Genomic DNA, 20,290 nt, shown 5'->3' on the forward strand with positions numbered 1-20,290 from the left:
AACAAGAATTCCTACAACACAGGTAAACAAATTTAGTGGAAACATTTCCTTCTGGACAAGATGCGCAAACAGTGTGTGGCTGCTGGATAGTCTTTCACCAGCTCTTCAGTTACCGCGGTGTTCTGAGAAGTCTTTATAGCTGGTCCCCCAGCACTCTCTTTTCCAGCTTTTGTTGCCATAGCAGCATTCACTGTTGGTTGAATTTACAGTGGGAACATGATGGGGAAGTAGATGCATGTTTGTGAAGTTGGTGCAGTGCCAAATGTAGCAGGAATTATGAATTCAGGATGCTGGAGTCTTCCTTTAGTGTCCGTTTCGGCTGGCACCTAACACTGCTCACATAATCACAAACCACTCTGTCATAATTCGGACCAGCTGGATAAAATGAGACAAAAGGAAATTTGGCAGCCATGAAGGGGATGGTAATTTAAGAGGCTTTTTAATTATGTTCTCTGCGTTTTTCAGTCAACAATACTTTGTTTTCTTATCATAGGATTTCTGCATTGTTGTTGGGTTGGTTGTTAAGGTCTTAGAATGAAGTTTTCCACCAAAAATTTAAAACACGAAACAAGGGAGCAGATCTAGAAATCAAAAGAGAATTGATAGAAAGCATTTATTGTAATCATCACTTCTGTAAAAAATTTTGTATTTAAATTATGTAGGTAAATTGCTTTTACTCTTTCAAAAAGGTGTATGTTTGGTTTGAATAGTCAATGTTTACCAGATACAACCTTCAATACTTCCAGAGTTGTGATATTATGTTCCTCCCCCCCCCCATCACGACTGTGCATCAGTTGGGGAGGTGTCAGAAGAAAAACAAGAAATCAATGTTAATGAAGTCAGAAAACAAAGTAAATAATCCAGGAAACTTGGTGAGCTATAACATGTGATCAGCTTATGAAACCATGAATATGTAAGAAAAATTGACTAGACAAAGAGGAGAGACACCACATGAAAATCTTTTGTCAAGAGAGGAGATCTCCAATTTTAGTGAAAGCATTATTTTGACTTTTTTTTCTGGGATAAACATATAGTTAAAATAATCTGCTAATAATAGATTAGCTTATGGCAAGGTGGTTACAAAAAAAAGTATCTATTTTGATAGTCTATTGTACAGACTCCACTCTGCCACAGATGTGTTGAAATGACGTCTCCTTTCTTATCCAACCTTCCATGTTAGGCTGTGTCCAAATCTAAATGATCAAATAGTCCCTTATCCCCAAAGTAGGCTTTAAACTGATGGTTCAGGCATTCCAGGATCTGCACCCCTCGTAAATTCCAGGTAAATCATGAGAGGAATAAAGCCCCAGCAGATGGCAAATTAGCTGCCCTTGAAGAGTCGCTGCAGCCTCTGTTTGGCTTCTTTGCTCAGCTTCACCATGTTGATGACGGACCAGCAGAACGAGGAGCCCCCCACAAACATGACTGCATCCGGACCCCGAAGACAGAAAAGCTGCGCATGAGTAATTTTTTTTTTTTTTTTTTTTTGAGACAGGGTCTCTCTACATAGTCCTGGTTGTTTTGGAGCTCACTATGTAGAGTAGGATGGCCTCGAACTCATCAGAGATCCTCCAGTCTTTGCATGCTGAGTGCTGGAGTAAAGATGTGTGCCACTATTTCCATCATGAAATTTTTTCATTAAAAATGCTTATTTGTTGAGAATTTCACACAGTGTACTTTGATCACATTTTACTCCCACTTTCCAGTTCCTTCCAAGTCTATCCCCATTTCTTACCAACTCCGTGTTTTTGCTGCCTCTTAAAAAGACAAAACAAGTCACGTGGTTTGACTTGTGTTTGCCATTTACTCCTCAGCATGGGGCTTGCTCTGGAGTATGACTAATGTGCTCACTTCACTGAAGAAAACTGATTTTTCCTCTCCCAGGAATTATCACTCGCTGATAGTTTGTTTGTTGTCTAGGAATGGTATTTGGTGCCTACTTCTCCTCCTGACTGATAGCATTTTGCTTGAGCTTGGATTGTTATTATGTATGCTGCCACAGTTCCAGGGAATTTGTAGCTATGTCTACCTTGTTGGATGTGTGAAACACAGTTTCCTTTAAGCATGCACTACCTCTGGCTCTGGGGGAGGGGTGTCACATAGATGACATTCCTCTTCTGGCTAGGCACTCCACAGCCTTATATTCTCTGTGGTCTCTATTAATTACCATCTACTGCAAGAGGAAGGCTCTTTGACGAGGGTTGAATGATGGTATATCAATATGTCATTAAGAGTCATTTTATTGTTATGTTCATTTAGCAGAGTAATAATAGTGGGCTGTCTTCTAGGGTCTCTGACCTACGCAGTGTTCTGTTCTTGTCCTCCTTAACAGAGCTTTAGATCCAATAGCAGTGGTTGGTTACTCCCATTACATTCAGGCCACTACTGCACTAGTGGCCATCAGTTGGAGGCAAGTCATTATCGAAGCTCACAGGGTTCATATCCACTACGACTTTTCTCTTTCGGTGGGGTAAATAGTACCTTCCAGAATTTTAGTTGCTAAACACTACGAGTAAAAATTTCAGATGAATACCAGATAGATTCCATGTTCTATGACATAAGTATGTGTTATTTTCAGCAATATCATCTTATTATCAAGATATGCTGAGTAGTCAATAGCACTGACAACAGGCTGATGTTTTGGGGGGGCTCTATGGGAACTCTTTTTTTTATTTGATATATTTTATTTACCTTTCAAATGTTATTCCCTTTCCTGGTTTCCCCTCCATAAATCCCCTATCCCATACTCCCTTGTCCTTGCTTCTATGAAAGTGCTCCCTCCAGACCCTTCTTCCTCCCCATCCTGACATTCCCCTACACTGGTGCATTGAGCCTTGAAAGGACCAAGGGCTTCTCCTCCCACTAATGCCCAACAAGGCCATCCTCTGCTATATATGTAGCTGGAACCATAAGTCTGTCTATGTGTAGTCTTTGGATAGTGGTTTTGTCTCTATGGAAACTCTTTATCCAACAACCAAGCAAGACATAACTTACTCCTTGTATTAGGGGGTTTATTTGGTAGCATATGATGTGTTTATATAGTAATTCAATTTAAACTTCATATATATTATATATATAAATAAGAAATATATACATATACATATTCATATATATATACACACATAAATGTAGGAGGTCTCCATATGGATTTTTCAAAAGGCCGTTAGTCTTAGGTGTCCCTCCTGAAATTCCCTTCTTTCTCTACCCTGTTCTCCTTTCCACCACCACTTTTAATTCGATTGTTATAATTTCTTCTTTGTATTTTTATAACACTATTTTTATACTTCTTGAATTTGTTGAGATGTTTTTTGTGTTCTAATATGTGGTCAGTTTTGGAAATGGTTCTATAGACTGCTGAAAAATGTGTATTCTTAGACTTTTTTTGATATGATGTTCTTTAGATATCTTAGGTCTATTTGGTTTATTATGTCATTTAACACCACAGTCTCCCTGTTTAGTTTCCCTCCCCCCATATGACCTATTTATCAGTGATAACAGGACATTAAAATCATCCACTATGTTTGTGTTTGGGTCAATCTGTGGTTTTAGATTTAACAATGTTTCTTTTTATGAAATTAGATAACCCCATGTTTAAGATTGTTATATCCTTTTTCTTGGAGTTTTCCTTTAATGAACATTATTTGAATTTTTATTTCTTTCCAGCTGTTTTTTGCTTTAAAGTCTGTTTATTTTCAGATATCAACATAGTAATACCTACTTGGTACTTGCTTCTATTTGCTTGAAACAACCTTTTCTGTTCTTTTACCCTAAGGTGATGTTTGTCTTTGGTGGAGAGATGTATTTCTTGAATAAAACAGAAAAATAGATTTTGTTTTATAATCCAATCTAATAGTCTGTGTCTTTTTAAAATTGGGACATTGGGACTACTAATATCTAAATAAGGGTCATTATTGACAGACATGTATTAGCTTCCATCATATTTAAATTGTTTTTCTCAGGTATCTCTTGATTATCTCCTTTGAGACTGTTTATTTATTCTTGTGATCCCTTGGGTGTGTTTCTTTTTCTCTTGAGATTGTTCATTCTAGTGGGGCAGGAGAGTGTAGGTGGGGGAGTACTTTCATACAGGCAAAGGGGAGGGAGGGCAGATGTGGAATGGGAGGTTGGGGAAGCGGTAATCAAAAAAATGGGATATCATTTGAGATGTAAATGAATGGAAAGATTAATAAAAAGAGATTTATAAATGGCAAAAAGAATATATATATATATATATATATATATATATATATATATATATATATATATAATGCTTTTGGCTTCTCTATAAGACAAATGATATTTTTAAATGGCACATTTAATGTCATCAATATTCAACTTATCTGGTAGACAGAAATAGCAAGAAGGGTGATTTTCATAGTTACAAAAGCATTTTTGACTAACAAAAGAAAAAAAACCCAGATTTTTGTGGCGATTGTTCTTTTGTCTTTATTGAAGCACATGGTGCCATCTGTCTCTATTTCTGTGCCCAGTGGTTAGATGCTGTCCTGCCCAGAATAGGTAATTTGTGGATCGTAGCTGTGTTTCTGTGCAGCTTACCATTTACTTAGCCTGGTTTGTGATCTTGCCTCAGGATAAAACACTGTTTTCAAACATGCATAATTTAAATGTCTCTATTGTGGCTCTGGCTGTAGCATGATACAACTTCTAATACCTCAAGGCATTGGTTTCATTTCCTCAGTCTCAGCTCTACATTTCTAACACCACATGTTATTATTGTTAAGATAAGCCACTAATGATTCTCTGATTTCAGAGCTCTTGGGATCAATTCAAATTCTCATAATTGACCCAAAGATTGTGATGAAAGCAGGTCCCATCTCATGAACAGAGAGGGCTCTCCAATTCCAGAGTCAAGGATGCTATTCTGGACCACAAACCTACAAGGTCTGCAAAATCCTGAATCACCTCTGGTGTTCAGAAGCATTCAAATCATACCATCTGCTACTGATTTTAAAAAAATGAGAATATAATCTTTTTAAAAATAGGTATCTTGTATCTGTATAATTTAATAATGTGTTGGAGATTTTTTTCTATAACAAAGAAAGAAGATACTTGATCATTGGAAAGATGAAAAAATATTTCCACATTTTGTCTAGAAAGCTGGCTATATCCACAGTTACAGCTTCAGCACTTGGAAAAGGGAGACAGAAGCAATATGAGTTCAACTTCACCCCTCATTGCATGATAGTTGTGAGGCTAGCTTGGGCTACCATAAACCTTGCCACAACAACACCACCACCACCAACAACAACAACACCAACAACACCAACAACAAAAAGTTATCTAAACAATTGAAGAGAAACAGCTGTCAGGTTGCCTGCAGGTCAGACCAGAACAACACATATGTACATAATGCTTTGGGTTCAATCTCAAAATTGTGTGTGTGTGTGTGTGTGTGTGTGTGTGTGTGTGTGTGTGTGTGTGTAGGTGGGCAGAGAGGCAGAGACAGAGAGGAATAAATAGACATAAAACTAAAAACTTCTCAAATGAGCTGAGTTTTCCAAAACTAGTTTAAAAAATTTTTGCATTCTACAGTCAATGGGTAGATATAATGGGACAACAAAAATTTCCATTTATAATAATTCTTTAAGCATTCATAAAAACCTTGAATTATTTCCCAAGTGTGGGAAATACATGAGAGGGAAATCTTACTGTGAAAGAACTGAACAATTAAAAAATAATTTGATAGAATGTACACAATGTATTCATTTAAAGATTGATACCCACTGTTATTCTAATAATGCATACATGGAATTTATGAATACAAACATGACCTAAAAAAGCACCTAAAAATTTATTTTAGTGTTTTTCTATTCAAATACTTTAAATTTTTATATATCACGCCTATTTCACACTGTAAATAAAATCTTGAAGGTTATCTAAGATTTTTAGTGAAATACGCACATCAATTGGTTAAAAAATTTGATTACATTAAAAGTAAACAGTTATGTCCTCGTGAGTTCTAGACGTGATGATTCATCAACCTGTTAAACTTAGGAGACCTTTTACCTCAGGCTCTGCCTTGAATTGAGGAAAATTCTACCCCATAATTTTAGTATATTTTTTGTAATATATGGACATCGTTTTAAAGAAATGAAGACAACGTGTTACGATTATAGGAGAAAATCAAACAATTGTTTTTTTTAAAAAAATATTTTCAAGTTTTCAGTCACCATTCAAATTTCGTATTTGTCAAATCATTTTTAATCATTCAAGCCAGAATTTAAGTGAGATTTGTGCATAGCAATAGATGACAAGCCTTTCCAGTGTCATTTCTTGTTTCAGTTTGTTCTTAATCTTTGTTTCTTAGACTTGAACATTTTCTTTGAGAAACTGGGTCATGCAACTCTTAAAAGTTCATGTGTGGCTTGTTTAAATTTTGCTCAGGAAAATTCTGTTTCATTTAGTAGATTCTCTGATTTTTTTCCCTAGAAATATTCTAGAGATGTTCTCAGATTCATATCAGTTTTAATTTTTATATCTAAAGCAAATCTCAAAAACAGAAAAGTTGAAAGCGCATCCTGCATTCTATTTAACCAGAAAGAAAATAAAGCTAGATACCAGCAACAAAATAAATACATAAATAACATAAAGTACACATAATCGTGGTGGCTAAACGCCATGCCAACAGATGATAACAAAAAAAGAAATCAAGAAATAATTAAAAAATTTCCTCAAATTTAATATATATAAAATGAAAACAAAACACAACATCCCAAGATCAGTGGTACACAGTGAAACCAGTCACAAGAAGACAGTTTATAATATTATACACCTTCATAGCAAGTCATGCCCACTAGTGTAATAGTTGTGAACACCACACGGGTAACCAGTCACTTCCAGACTGGTTATAAGTCTCATTTCACATGATGAAACCTAAACCATTCTTAAATAAAGAGTGTGCAGTTATACAGGCCTCATGGCTTAGGGGAGAATATTATACTATTATAATATAATGCTATTATTCTATTTAATGGACCTAGTATTAAACTGACTCCTAACTATGCATCATTGTATCCATAGGTCAATGAGAAGCTTTTATTTGCAGTAGATAGTGACTGATAGAGAATCCATAACTGGCAGAGGTGCAGAGAATAAGAGACTATGGAATTCTCAGCTCTAATTGGAACATATATATTGTTCCTTAAAGTTGAAACTTAAAGGTTCTTTGGGAAGTCATTTGTTTTGGATGGGTTTTTGCTGGGGCAAGCATATGAAGGGACATTTAGTGGAAGGAGGGAGGGAGGGAGGGAGGGAGAGGGAGGGAGGGAGGGAGAGGGAGGGAGGGAGGGAGGGAGGGAGAGGGAGGGAGGGAGGGAGGCACAGCTGAGAACTCCTGGAGTTTCTCCTGGTCCCTCCTGCTGACTAGTGCCAAGGCTGAGGTCAGGCTGTCTCTGCTAGGTAGTGGCACCACTGCTGATCCGTGTTTGCAATCCTGATTCTACTGAACTGGACTGAACTGTATCCGTGAGGTGTTGGAGAGTGGATTGAGTTGCTGCTGCTGAGCTGTGAACTGAACAGCCTATTTCCAGACACCACAGACAGGAGTTGCTCCAAATAATTTTTCTAAACAGGTTTCCTTCCCCCATATATTTTCGGTTCCTCTGCCTCTGGTGGGTGGTGGGCTACAGGAGAGGTTAAAGCATTTAAGAACCATCATTAAAAATAGGTTTTGAAAAAAATTAAAGCTACAGTTCCCAAATTTTCCAAATAAATAGGTAAATGTAATTAAAACTTAAATTAAAAAATACAGAACATTGTGTGCTTTGTCTTAATTTAAAAAATCCATCCACTTTTATTAATGGGAGGTTAATTGATAATGAAATGATCAAATTCAGGAAATAAGGAACACACATACACACATGCAAATGCACACACACACACACACACACGCACATGCACATGAACAGACACACATACAGACTAGCACACACACACCGTGCAAAAGGAGCATAGTTGTTATTTTGCCGTTTTTTAGATTTTTACATAACAAATAGGCATTGATAGCTGTTTAATTTATTTTAACTAAGAGATACATTATAGGACAAAATATACTTTAATTTCCACACATCAAACCTCACTCCGCCTCCCATCACTGCCCAGCACAAGAAACCTTTACTGCACTTCATCCCATCAATTGCTAACACAGCAAGAATGTCTTTATCACCTGAAGCCCCCTGATTTGAGACCTTGCAGCTTCCAGAATTGTAAGAAAAAAAATCCCTCTACTTATGAATTATGTAGTATTTTATTGTAACAACTAAGAAAACCATGGGGCACTAAAGTAGGTTTTTTTATAATAAAATAAAGGAACCCACAAAATTGCACATTGTTGTGCTAAATTTCAAAGATACCTTCATGCATACAAGTGTGCATTTCCTGGAAAGAATGAGGTAATATTAATTTAGAGAATGGTCATTTGAAAGGCTGTAGATGACAGATAGTTGCAGATTTATGCTGGTGTGTAACAGTTTGCAGCTTCTAAAATGCTTTCACATTTGATTGTATTGAGTTCATAAAATAATTCTGTACAGCCATAAATGTGGTAATTTTCGTTTTATTATGTGGGAATTGAGGTCTCCAAAATTCACAAGGCTTAGAAGGTCTTCTAACTAGTAGGTAGCAGAACATCTTCACATATAGGTCTTCTAGTTTTGACTACAAGGCTCTAAACGTTTACATGCTTGGATGCCCTGTTTTATTACAGAAAGCTTAAATTGAAACCACAGTATTGTAGACTCATTAAAAACATCATTGGTAGACTTAACCATTGCATTCAGAAAAGAATTGGAGCATTATTTTACTTTAGTAGAAACTTTATGTAGTAGGAAAAAATAGTGTTTTGAAACATTCTAATACAAATTAGAAGAAACATGGTCAAAACTCATCAAATATGTCATGTGAGCTATACCAAATATTATAATCCTAGCACAATGTAATATACTATATTTAAAGTCTTTTCCCTTGACTTATTCTGTATTAGAACAGATAAGACTTCTATGTGCCGTTATCTTCTCATTCCAAGTTTTTACCTTTCCAATCTCTGGAGTAATTCACATGAGTTCTATGCTTTTGGGTATGAGCTTTCTGATATTGGAATAGTATGGGATATAAGCCTGGATTTTCAAGGCATAGATATATCAAGGGGTATTGGGCTTATCAGAAATGAGGGTTGCCTCTTAGGTTCAGGCTGTCCTGACTTCTCTCTTTCAGGAATTGCTGGTGAGCCATGCGTGCTTGGGCACTTTGACATTTCTACATTGCCTTAGTAATTCTCTTCTGCACAGAGCATCTTCTGATGTGGAATGAAATGAGAAAGCTATACATGTGATGTTTAGATGCTGGAACAAATTAAGTTTTGAATCCAGTAACAACAAGAATGTACACTATGTGGCAGGTGCAATTCTTAATAATTTGTAGTTATAAATTTACTTAAATTGTACCCTAATTTGTGTATAAGGAAACTGATATGCCTAGTAGTTAAATCAATTATGTGGAGTTGTTTTATTGTTAAGTTACAACTAGAATTTGAACTCAACGTCTGGCTCATAGGTCTCCTTCCTATTACAACTTAGGTTAGACCTGCTATGCCTTAAGATGCAGGTTAGATAAAGTTATATGATACTTTTTCACATAAAATGAAGGAATTTGGAATGCAACTGGGAGAGAAAAAACACAAATTATATATAGTATCTCCTAAAAGCAAATATTAGAATTCAGCATAGTGGGCCACCTAGAGAATGGTATCTCCACTAGTTTATCAGGCAGGAGTTTTTTTCAAGTATTGTCACTGCTAAATTTTGTAGTCAAATTGCATGTCTGAATCTTGCATCTTGTAAATCATGGACACCTAGGCCTGTAAAAATCTACTATGGGGACCAGAGGAAGTATCTATCCTCAAGCTCCAGGTGAAGGATCCAGCATTTTCTGCTTGGGTATTCAGCCCAAGCATACTCTGGCAGCAGAAGAAGGACCAGGCTTCTTCATTTAGGCTTCAGCCAGACAGACTCTGGAACCTTTCTGTGGGTATATGGCCAGTGGATCCATGCACCAGACACTCAGTGTTTAGATAGGCTTAAACAGAGAAGACTCTCTTTCCAGTCAACCTTTATAGAGACTTATGGTAGCACTAGGTCCCAAGAATAAAGGCAGTTGGTTGCTCAGCACTTAAAAATGACACGAATCTGGGTTGGAAAGAGGGAAGGAAGGGAGAGCTGTGTAAAGTGTGCAGTGGAGGAGGGGCTGCAGTCAGAATGTGAAATGAATAAATTAGTGGAAAGATGAAATTTATATCTTCTTGTCAGAGACTTAGGAGACACCAAAGAAGAAATGTGTGCAAGAACCAGGGATGAGGATGAAGGGCTGTGAAATTTCATCTTCCAGGCAAGGCATAGCGATTTCAATCACAAACTGGCAGCAACTCTGGATGACTGAACTGGGTCTTTATAAGAACGACCCCATCAACAAACAGGCTTGAATGGAGGAGACACTCAGTGATCATGTTTCTTCATGAATGAACCATTTCCTAGGGACTGGTTCAAGGCAAGGCAGAATCTCTGTTTAATTGTGGACCTGCTGGTGACCCCACCTGTAGGAAGCACAGGAACCCTGGGTGTGAGTGAGTATGTATTGTTGATATGGGCACAGCCATGCCAAGGGTTACAAGAGGTGTGGAAGGATGACAAAGCTTTCCACTGGAGCCCAAGTGTCAGTAAGTGATCAATGTGCTCAAACACTGGAACCACAGCGTCGTCTCCCTGGATGTTTATGCTCCGAGACTGCCACCTATAGAGACCTATGGCAGCTAGCTAACTGTTCCCTCTGTGCTGTGCATAATACAAATGCTGAGGTTCTTGATTGCAGCGTAGCAGATGCCACCTAACCTAAGTTTTACTAAATGTTCACCTGTCCTTCATTACCTCCCCATGACTAGTTAGGGTCCCAGAACCCAAAATGCAAGTGTCACAGCATCCACCAGGACCCAACTGCATGTGTCATTCATCCAGGGTATAAATGTAAGTGCCACATGGTATCTGATTAAATTAAACAGGACACATCCACACACCTACAATAAGTCACAAGTCTGAAAAAGAGATAGGTAGGGATCAGGGGTATGGTTGATTGTGGTAGAAACAATTCCATCATCGCAAGGCTATTTTGAGTTGCAGGAATTTTTTTTTTCTCTTCAAATTTAAAGAATAAAAAGGCAAGAGAGGCAAGGTTGCAGTAGTCAGATGAGTTTTATTGAAACCAGAGGGGGGGTGAGAGAGAGAGAGAGAGAGAGGGAGGGAGGGAGGGAGGGAGGGAGGGAGGGAGGGAGAGAGGGAGGGAGGGAAAGAGAAAGAGAGAAAGAGAGAAAGAGAGAGGGAGAGGGAAATAGAGAATGAGAGGGAGGAGAAGGAGAGAGGAGTTCCCAGATGGAAAGAGAACCCAAAGATAGTGTCTGAGCTTTGTCTGTAAAACCAGACTTTTATATTTTTGGAGGAGGAATAGTTTGCTTTTCTCCTTCAGAATTGGGTAGTTTGGGCTGTGACTGGTGACTGTATAATTCAAAGATCACTACTCCCAACACACAGGGAGACGTGGAAGTCCTGCCAAGCAGTTTTCTGGTGGGAAAAAGCCTGCCCAGACTTTATTTTGGAGATAGTGAAGAATGAAGTATTAGACAATCTGAACTGTTGAGGTGAAAAAACATGACTATAACTTTTCTGACTACCAAAGAACTGAAACTATGGCTAGTATCTATCTTGGTCTCCCTCTCAGGGGTCACCATAACTGTTGCTGTCAGTTTGTGGCGATGACCTCTCTGGCATCACAGAAAGAATGATGTTGGGGGAGAGTAAGTCAATATTCTCCCAGAGTGAGTTGGTCTAAGGGTTGCAATATAACGTGGTAACTGAGACTGGGGATTCAGGATGAGGGACAGCCATTAGTTGGTGCCATTGTTTCTTTTCTTCCTTCCTTCCTTCCTTCCTTCCTTCCTTTCTTTCTTTCTTTCTTTCTTTCTTTCTTTCTTTCTTTCTTTCTTCTTTCTTTCTTTCTTTCTCTTTCTTTCTTTCTTTCTTTCTTTTTCTTTCTTTCTTTCTTTCTTTCTTTCTTTCTTTCTTTCTTTCTTTCTTTCTTTCTTCTTTCTTTCTTCCTTCCTTTCTTTCTTTTTCTTTCTTTCTTTCTTTCTTTCTTTCTTTTTCTTTTTTTCTTTCTTTCTTTCTTCTTTCTTTCTTCCTTCCTTTCTTTCTTTTTCTTTCTTTCTTTCTTTCTTTCTTTTTCTTTTTTTCTTTCTTTCTTTCTTCTTTCTTTCTTCCTTTCTTTCTTTCTTTTTCTTTCTTTCTTTCTTTCTTTCTTTTTCTTTCTTTCTCTTTCTTTCTTTCTTTCTTTCTTTCTTCTTTCTTTTTTTCTTTCTTTCTTTCTTTTTTCTTGGCATTTCTTATACTTGAAGTAGCATCTTCATAATACAAACAACAATGATTGCATATCTGCTACCCCATGTCCACCCCACTCTGGGTATCCAGGCCCATTGTGCCTTGAGCTGGACTGGAGGAAGGGAAGCTTAGCCCTTTGAGGGTGAGTGCAGTCACAGGCAATGAACACACTCAGGAGGAGCTTAGGAGAACTGGTTCAGTGTATTGAGGGAAAGGGGATAGTTATGCCCCTGGGGAGGTAGTCAAGGTCTCTGGGGCAAGGTTTGTGTGACCAACACCATTGGCCAGGGCAGGGATATTGAAAGATGCTTTACCTCCATACATAGGCTGTAGGGTGTGTGTGTGGAAAAGCTGCAAGGTCAAATGAGGAGTGGAGCCTGGTCACTAGTGCCAGTGGTGGGGAAGCCAGCTTCATGGTACCAGCTTGGGCATGGGAACTTAGCCAACTCCTGCCGTCCTCGTGTTTGAGGTATCTGAGGTTGAAGCTCTCTTGACTAATTCTCTGTAACCCAGGGCCATTATAGTCCCACACAGACCTACCAAATTTCTGTTCTTTCTTCTGAAAGCTTAGCCAGAGCAAGCAACACAAAGGAGTCAACCAAAATCCTTCATACACTCAAGAAAAAACATGTTTTACCACACCTATCCTTAGTAATGTTTTATGAAGTAACTCACTGGTATGGTTCAGGAGTTTGAGGAACTTCTTATCTGGGAGCTTGATTGAGAATGACTATTGTCTTTCAATAACTTTAACCTCATGGGGGACATCATGAGATAAAGTCAGAGAAATGGTTTCTTTACTTCTAGATTGACAAATCCAGAGTAACAATTTGTTACACCAGACTTCTGTATTGGGGGGGGGGGTGGTGAATGCCTGGAAACTGTACAAGGGAAGTCATTTAAAGGTGAGGCACAACCAAAAATGAATGTACAAATGCCAATCTTAAAAACAAATACAATTGCATTGCATTCACAAGCACTTTAGAAGTACTTTGAACGATTCCTGCTAAACCAGTGAGTTTGACAACAGATGATCTGGTAACTTCATTTCATGTCTGGACGTGACTGGTTAGGTTGTAGAACTGACAGCAAAACTGTGAGGACTAATCTGCCAGAGTGTGTTCATTGTTGGATTTTCTCAGATGCTGGTAAGTGCTTCAGTGTTGAATTGAGCCAAAGTCAATATGTACATCTGGACAGCCTTTTCTTGATCAGTAAGAACCCATCGCTCAGAAACTGTTGTCTTCATAACATCACATATGGATTGACGTCTAGTGTCTGCTGAGTGAGGCCCCTGGAGCTGTGAAACATCAACAATTTTAAGTTTTGTTTAAAATTTTCACGTTTATTATCTAAGAGAATGTGGGAAGCAAAAACAAGCCATTTTTATTAATTAGGAAATTGAAGATCTGGTTCTCAGGGATAAGTTGGGTTCTATTGGGAGCCTCTGGTTCTTTTATCGTCCTTTTACTGGTTGTTCCATTGATCTGAAGGCAAGCCAAAGGCTTTTTTAATTTGGACCATGATTTACTAGGAAGAATAAAGAAAACTTTTCTTCTGTGGAGACCCTCCTATTTGTAAACTAGACAATGATTAGGGTCCATGTGGACAAATACCCAGTTTCCCTGAATGAGAGGATGGTCAGCTCATTATGGCCCTAAGGCATCTTGATATGTCCCACAGTTTACTGGGACCAAGTTGACCTTGGGTAAGGGGCAAAATATTGTTCCTTTTAATTGTTCTGTCCTCATTTATATAGACTTCCCAGAGTTTCAGTTGTAAAGAAAATGACTAAATAAAATTTCACTCATACACACACACACATACACACACACACACACACACACACACACACACACACACACACACACAGAGAGAGAGAGAGAGAGAGAGAGAGAGAGAGAGAGAGAGAGAGAGAGAGAGAGAGAGAGAGACTTCCTTCTCTTGGGATAATTTAGACTAAGTGCAATCAGATGTGACAAGGTACCACTGTGTCTTACATCTGCTTCTCTAACAAGGTCTGTTTATTTATTGAACACCTAAAACAGTACTGGAAAGGAATGAAGAATCTCTAAAGAATATTGATTGCCCTGACAAAAGCAAATAAGTGGAAGGAGAGAGAGAAAGAGAAGAGAGAGAGAGAGAGAGAGAGAGAGAGAGAGAGAGAGAGAGAGAGAGAGAGACAGAGACAGAGACAGAGAGAGAGAGAGACAGGACAGACACAGAGAGACAGAATAGACACACAGAGAGATAGACAGATAGACAGATAGACAGAAATACCTGGAGGAATAAAAATCTTCCCAACCCCCCTCTGCCTGGTGTCTGGTCACTACTAGGGTGGCCAAATTCTGTTTTCTGGGAGTGTCTGTCACTGAATCTATGTGAGTCCAGAAAGGAATCATTCCTCATACTGGGCAGCAGTGCAGTACTACATTAAGCTAAACTTCCTTTCAGGTTGTTAAAGCCAAGAGCAAACCTAATCTGAAGTAACCCACTTTCTGTCCCTTGTGTCTCTCTGACAAGGGTAATATGTATTTACTGAACAGCACAGAAAACGGTATAGAAAAAGAATAAGGAATCATTGAATTATTTAAATCAGTTTTCGAAGGTAAGAAGTGACTTTACTGACCCCTGCTGACCCAGAATAGCACACACAACTGCAAACTGATATTACCTATACATCTCTGTAGCTGACAGTTATAGTAATTCATTACTTGTAAGGTTTTCAGCCAACAATTTATTTATCTACCACATCACACACACTTCAGAAAGGTTAAACATAATGTTAAAGATATACATTCAATTTAGCTTACAAGTAGGTTGCATGAGGAGAATAGGCAGGGTAAGGTTGAACACACTGTTTTCTTTTTTATTGGAAATTCTCTGCATTTACCTTTCAGATGTTAACCCTTTCCCATAATCCCACCCCCCACCCTTCCATCGCATCTATGAAGGTGCTTCCTCTCCCAACCAACCTCTACCACCTCAGGACCTTGGAGTTTCCCTACACTTGGAAAACGAGCCTTCACTGGACCAGAGGCCTCTCCTCTCATTGATGTCAGAAAATACCATCCTCTGCTGCATATGTACTTCAGGCCATAGGTCTTTCCATGTGAATGCATTGGTTGGTGTTTTAGTTTCTGGGAGCTGTGATGGGTTTGGTTAGTTGATAATTTTGTTTTTCCCATGGGGTTGCAGTCCCTTTCAGCTCCTTCAGTCCTTTCTCTAGCTCCTTCATTGGGATCCTCGTGTCCTGCTGTTGGTTAGCTGCAAGCATCCTCCTCTGTATCAGTATGGTTCTGGCAGAGCCTCTGAGGAGGCATCCATGTCAGGTTCTTGCCAGTAAGCACTACTTGGCATCAGCAATAGTGTTTGGGTTTATTGGGTGTATATGGGGTGTATCCCCAGGTGAGGCAGTCTCTGGATGATCTTTTTTCCAATCTCTGCTCCTGTATTTGTCCCTTTATTTCCTCTCATGAACGTTTTGTTCTTCATTCTAAGAAAGACTGAGACATCCACTTTCTGGCCTTTCTTCTCGTTGAGCTTCATACGTTCTTTGGATCGTTTCTTGGGTATTCTAAGTTTTTTTTTGGCTAGTATCCACTTATAAGTGAATACATACTATGAGTGTTATTTTGTGACTGGGTTACCTCACTCAGGATGATAGCTTCAAGTTCCATCCATGTGCCTAGGAATTCCATGAAGTCATTGTTTTTTGATAGCTGAGTAGTACTCCATTGTGTATATGTACCACAATTTCTGTATTCATTCTTTTGTTCAAGGACATCTGGGTTCTTTGCAGCTTCTGCCTATTATAAATAAGGGTGCTACAAACATGGTGGAGCATGTGTTCTTGTTAGATGTTTGAGAATATTTGAGGTATATGCCCAGGAGTGGAATAGCTGGGTTTTCAGGTAGTACTATGTTTGATTTTCTGACCACCACACTGATTTCCAGAGTAATTGTACAAGCTTACAAATCCACCAACAGTGGAGGAGTGTCCCTCTTTCTCCACATCCTCGCCAGTATCTTCTGTCACCTGAGTTTTTGATTTTAGCCATTCTGACTGGTGTGAGGTGGAATCTTAGTGTTGTTTTGATTTTCATTTCCCTGATGACTAGGGATGTTGAGCATTTCTTCAGGTGCTTCTCAGCCAATAGTTACTCCTCAGTTGAGAATTTTTTGTTTAGCTCTGTACCCCATTTTAAAATATGATTACTTTTAAAAGCAAGTTAGATTTAAACAGAAAAGAAGAGTGAATATGCAGTTTTAAATTGTCTCAAGCCATGTTAAGAACTTGATTTCAAGGCTGCACAAAATTTTAGTTTCTGAAAGCAAGAGTTATTTCTAGAAAAAAATACTGCCACACCTTGCTAATGGTCTGTTTCATTTTAAATTGGTGTGATGTGACTAAGAAGAAAGATATAAGACCTTTCTTAATGATCAGAAACTTTATGATTACAGGGATAAAAGCTTACATTTGGTCTTGTCCACGGTAGAATTTGTGAAATCTCTTTGGAGCCAGCAATCAGTGATTAACTCCATAAAGTCATCAATTGGAGTTCAAAGGACTGGCTCCTAGAAGGATATATCAATGTGATCTGTCTGGAAAAATTTCTTTGTTCTTTCTTCTGCTTACAGACAGTAGAATTTGAATGAGAGATATCTAGACCCTTCCTTGTTATCTTTTCAAAGAGAAGAGAAACAAACAAACACACAGGCCAGCCTGGGCTTCAGCCACCCTGTCTCATTTCAGGAACCAGGAGAAAGTCTGGAAGTCTGTTGTGCTCACCAATGCCTTGGCTTTGCAAGTACTGACTTCAGGTAAATTCTAGAGTGAGCTATCCAAATGATGTCATGGTGGTGAGGTCATCTAGGGTAAGAATGGATTTCTTTCTCATCTTATTTAAAGTCTAAAATTACAGTAAAATCAAGGTCTTGTTGAGCATCTCCTACGGACAATTATAGAGAGGTTGGTTACAGCCAAGGTATGGATGCCACTACTGCACCATATGATTATGAAGCCATGACGGTTGTTCTTTTAGTTAGAGTCATCATAGCTGGGAGATGCTGTTGATTGCTTTCTTTCTTTGGAAGCTTGCATGACATCTTTTGGTACCTAGTCATTTTTTTTTTAAGTGAAACCGATTTTATTAGAGCTAGCATCTACTAGACGACTGGAATAAAATTCTTTTTTTTTTGTTATTGATGTCCATTTTCTTCATTCAATTTGAAAAGGATATGTTTAGTACTATTCTTTTTTTATTCTTTAATCCTTTTTCACAGTCCAGTCTTCATCCCCTTTCTGGTCTGCCCCACCCCTGTTGGTGGCTCTGTGTCTAGCAGATCTTGGGTGTTCAGGTCTGTTGAGACTGCTGGTCTTCCCATGGGGCTGCCTCTTTCTCTGCATCTTCCAGCTTTCCCACAATTCAACCACATGGGTTTCCAGTTTCTGTCCATTGGTTGGGTATTAGAATTTTCATCTGACTCTTTCAGCTGCTCCTTGGGCCTCTCAGAGGGTAGCCATGCTGGGCTCCTGTCTTCAAGCACACCACAGCATCAGTAGCAGTGTTAGCCCCCTGGGCATCCTCTTGAGCTGTATCCCAATTTGGGCCTGACACTGGACCTCCTTTCTCTCATGCTCTTTTCCACTTTTGTCCCTGCAGTTCCTTCAGACAGGAATAATTCTGGGTGAGAGCTTTTGACTGTGGGATAACAACCTCATCTCTCCTCCTTGATGTCCTGTCCAGGCAGGGCAACTGGAAAACTAGTCCTTAAGTAGAAAGCATTCAGGTCAGTTCCTACTCAGAGACCTTTGGGTGACACATCTGAAGTACCAGGGTCTCATGCAACCTAGGCTGGCCTGAAGCTTTATATGTAGCCAGATATTGAACTTATCTCAGAGATAATTGCCAGTTTTCATATCAAGAGTTGTTCTACCGACAAGCACAATAGTATTAGTAATCTACGCTGTTAGCAACCTATCTTGATAGTTATTCTAACTGGATCCATGGCGGAGCACAGAGGGCAAATTAGAAGTGAATGAAATGTAATGGTCAGTTAGTATCTCGGTTGCACTACTCTGCCATATTAAATGCCACCTGATAATTCTGTGTCTTCAGAACACTTTATCTTGCCATTTTGCTTAACACTTTAAATTACAAGAGAACCCTTGGCTTAAAAATGATAAGATAGTCTTTGAGACAATCTTCTTTATTTTTTAACCCTTTCAAGATGGTTTTGCTCTCTTTTTTAAAAGTTAGTTTTTCATACAGTATATTTTGATCACATTTCCAATTCTCCAATACCTCTGAGAACTGTACTACCACTCTACCCATCCAACTTCCAAAAACCAGCAACGATGGAGACTTGAGCCCTGGCTCAATGATTAAGAGCACAGGGTGCTGCTCTTCCGTTATAGCATTTATAAACTGCTAGGGCATCTTTATAGCCCCTTCTATAAGTTTTTAAAAATCCTATGTGGCCATAGGCAATTACATAAGTGTTTTAAAATGCTTCTCATTTTTTTTTTTTTTTGCTAAAATGTTGATTAAGGTTTTCTTGTTTTTACATTTTTGAGGGTGAGGCAGAACTTTATTGATGGTATTCAAAAGAGTAAGGAGGGCTCCCTAGGCTCTTCCTACTATTATGAGGGTCTGGGATAGAAATTTTGAGGGAGATGCTCAGTGTTGGGGGCTGAGTTGGGATGAGACTCCTCAGCAACTGAGGGTCCCTCTCTTGCTCTCAGTGTCCTTGTTGGGGCATAGGTAGTCTAGGGTTTCTTACTCCTTAGAGGCCACTTGGGCCATGAGGTCCACCACCCTGTTGCTGTAGCCATATTCATTGTCATACCAGGAAACTTCACAAAGTTGTCATTGAGAGCAATGCCGGCTCCGGCATTAAAGGTAAAAGAGTGAGAGTTGCTGTTGAGGTCGCAGGAGACAACCTGGTCCTCAGTGTAGACCAGGATGCCCTTATTTGGCCCTCAGCTGCCTGCTTCACCACCTTCTTGAAGTCATCATACTTGGTAGACTTCTCCAGGCAGCATGTCAGATCCACAACAGATACACGGGGGGTAGAAACACAGAAGACCATGCCAGTGAGTTTCCCATTCAGCTCTGGCATGACCTTGCCCACAGCCTTGGCAGCACCAGTGGATGCAGGGATGATGTTCTGGTCTGCCCCATGGCTATCACGCCACAGATTTCCAGAGGGACATCCACAGTCTTCTGTGTGGCAGTGATGGCATGACCTGTAGTCATGAGCACTTGACTGTGCCATTGAATTTGCCATGGAACATGCAGACCACGTAGTTGAGGTCAATGAAGGGGTCATTCTTGGCAACAATCTCCACTTTATCAGATCCTGAGCAGAAGGCAGCCCTGGTAAGTAGGCGCCCAATATGGCCAAATCAGTTCACACCGACCTTCACCAACTTGTCTAAGGGATGAGGATGGCACTGCACAAGAAGATGCAACTATCTCTGGAATGAGGAGTTTTTTTTTCCTTTAGAGTACTTTTTTCCAGTATGTAGACACAGAGTTTAATGAAATGGTCCAGCATTTAAGTTTTTATAAACAAAATCAACCATTCCTATTAGCTAAGGTATTTAGTTTCTAACACCAAACTATACTCTGCTCAATTTACAGAAAAAAGAAACAAATTATTAAGTGCTGCTAAGTAATTAGAGAGACTTCAAATGTGCTGGAAAGATGAAATAAAAGAGAAATAATTTTCAAAAAAGAGTGCTCATGCCAACAACAGGAACACGAAACAGCCAACTTCTCACACAGAAAAGCAAGAAACATACCATATTTATGAGATTAAAACTGCCAAACCGATCTGCCAACCAA

At 39.0% G+C, this 20,290-nt stretch overlaps 1 pseudogene across 1 annotated transcript; it reads right to left on the minus strand.

The window, feature by feature from the left end:
- Positions 1-1,213: 1,213 nt before the first annotated feature.
- On the minus strand, positions 1,214-1,381 carry LOC308434017 (mitochondrial import receptor subunit TOM7 homolog; annotated as a pseudogene). Its single transcript has one exon. The product of its transcript is annotated as a mitochondrial import receptor subunit TOM7 homolog (transcript).
- Between the last annotated feature and the right edge of the window lie 18,909 nt (positions 1,382-20,290).

Source organism: Micromys minutus (assembly GCF_963924665.1).
Source record: "Micromys minutus genome assembly, chromosome: 21".
Classification (NCBI taxonomy): domain Eukaryota; kingdom Metazoa; phylum Chordata; class Mammalia; order Rodentia; family Muridae; genus Micromys; species Micromys minutus.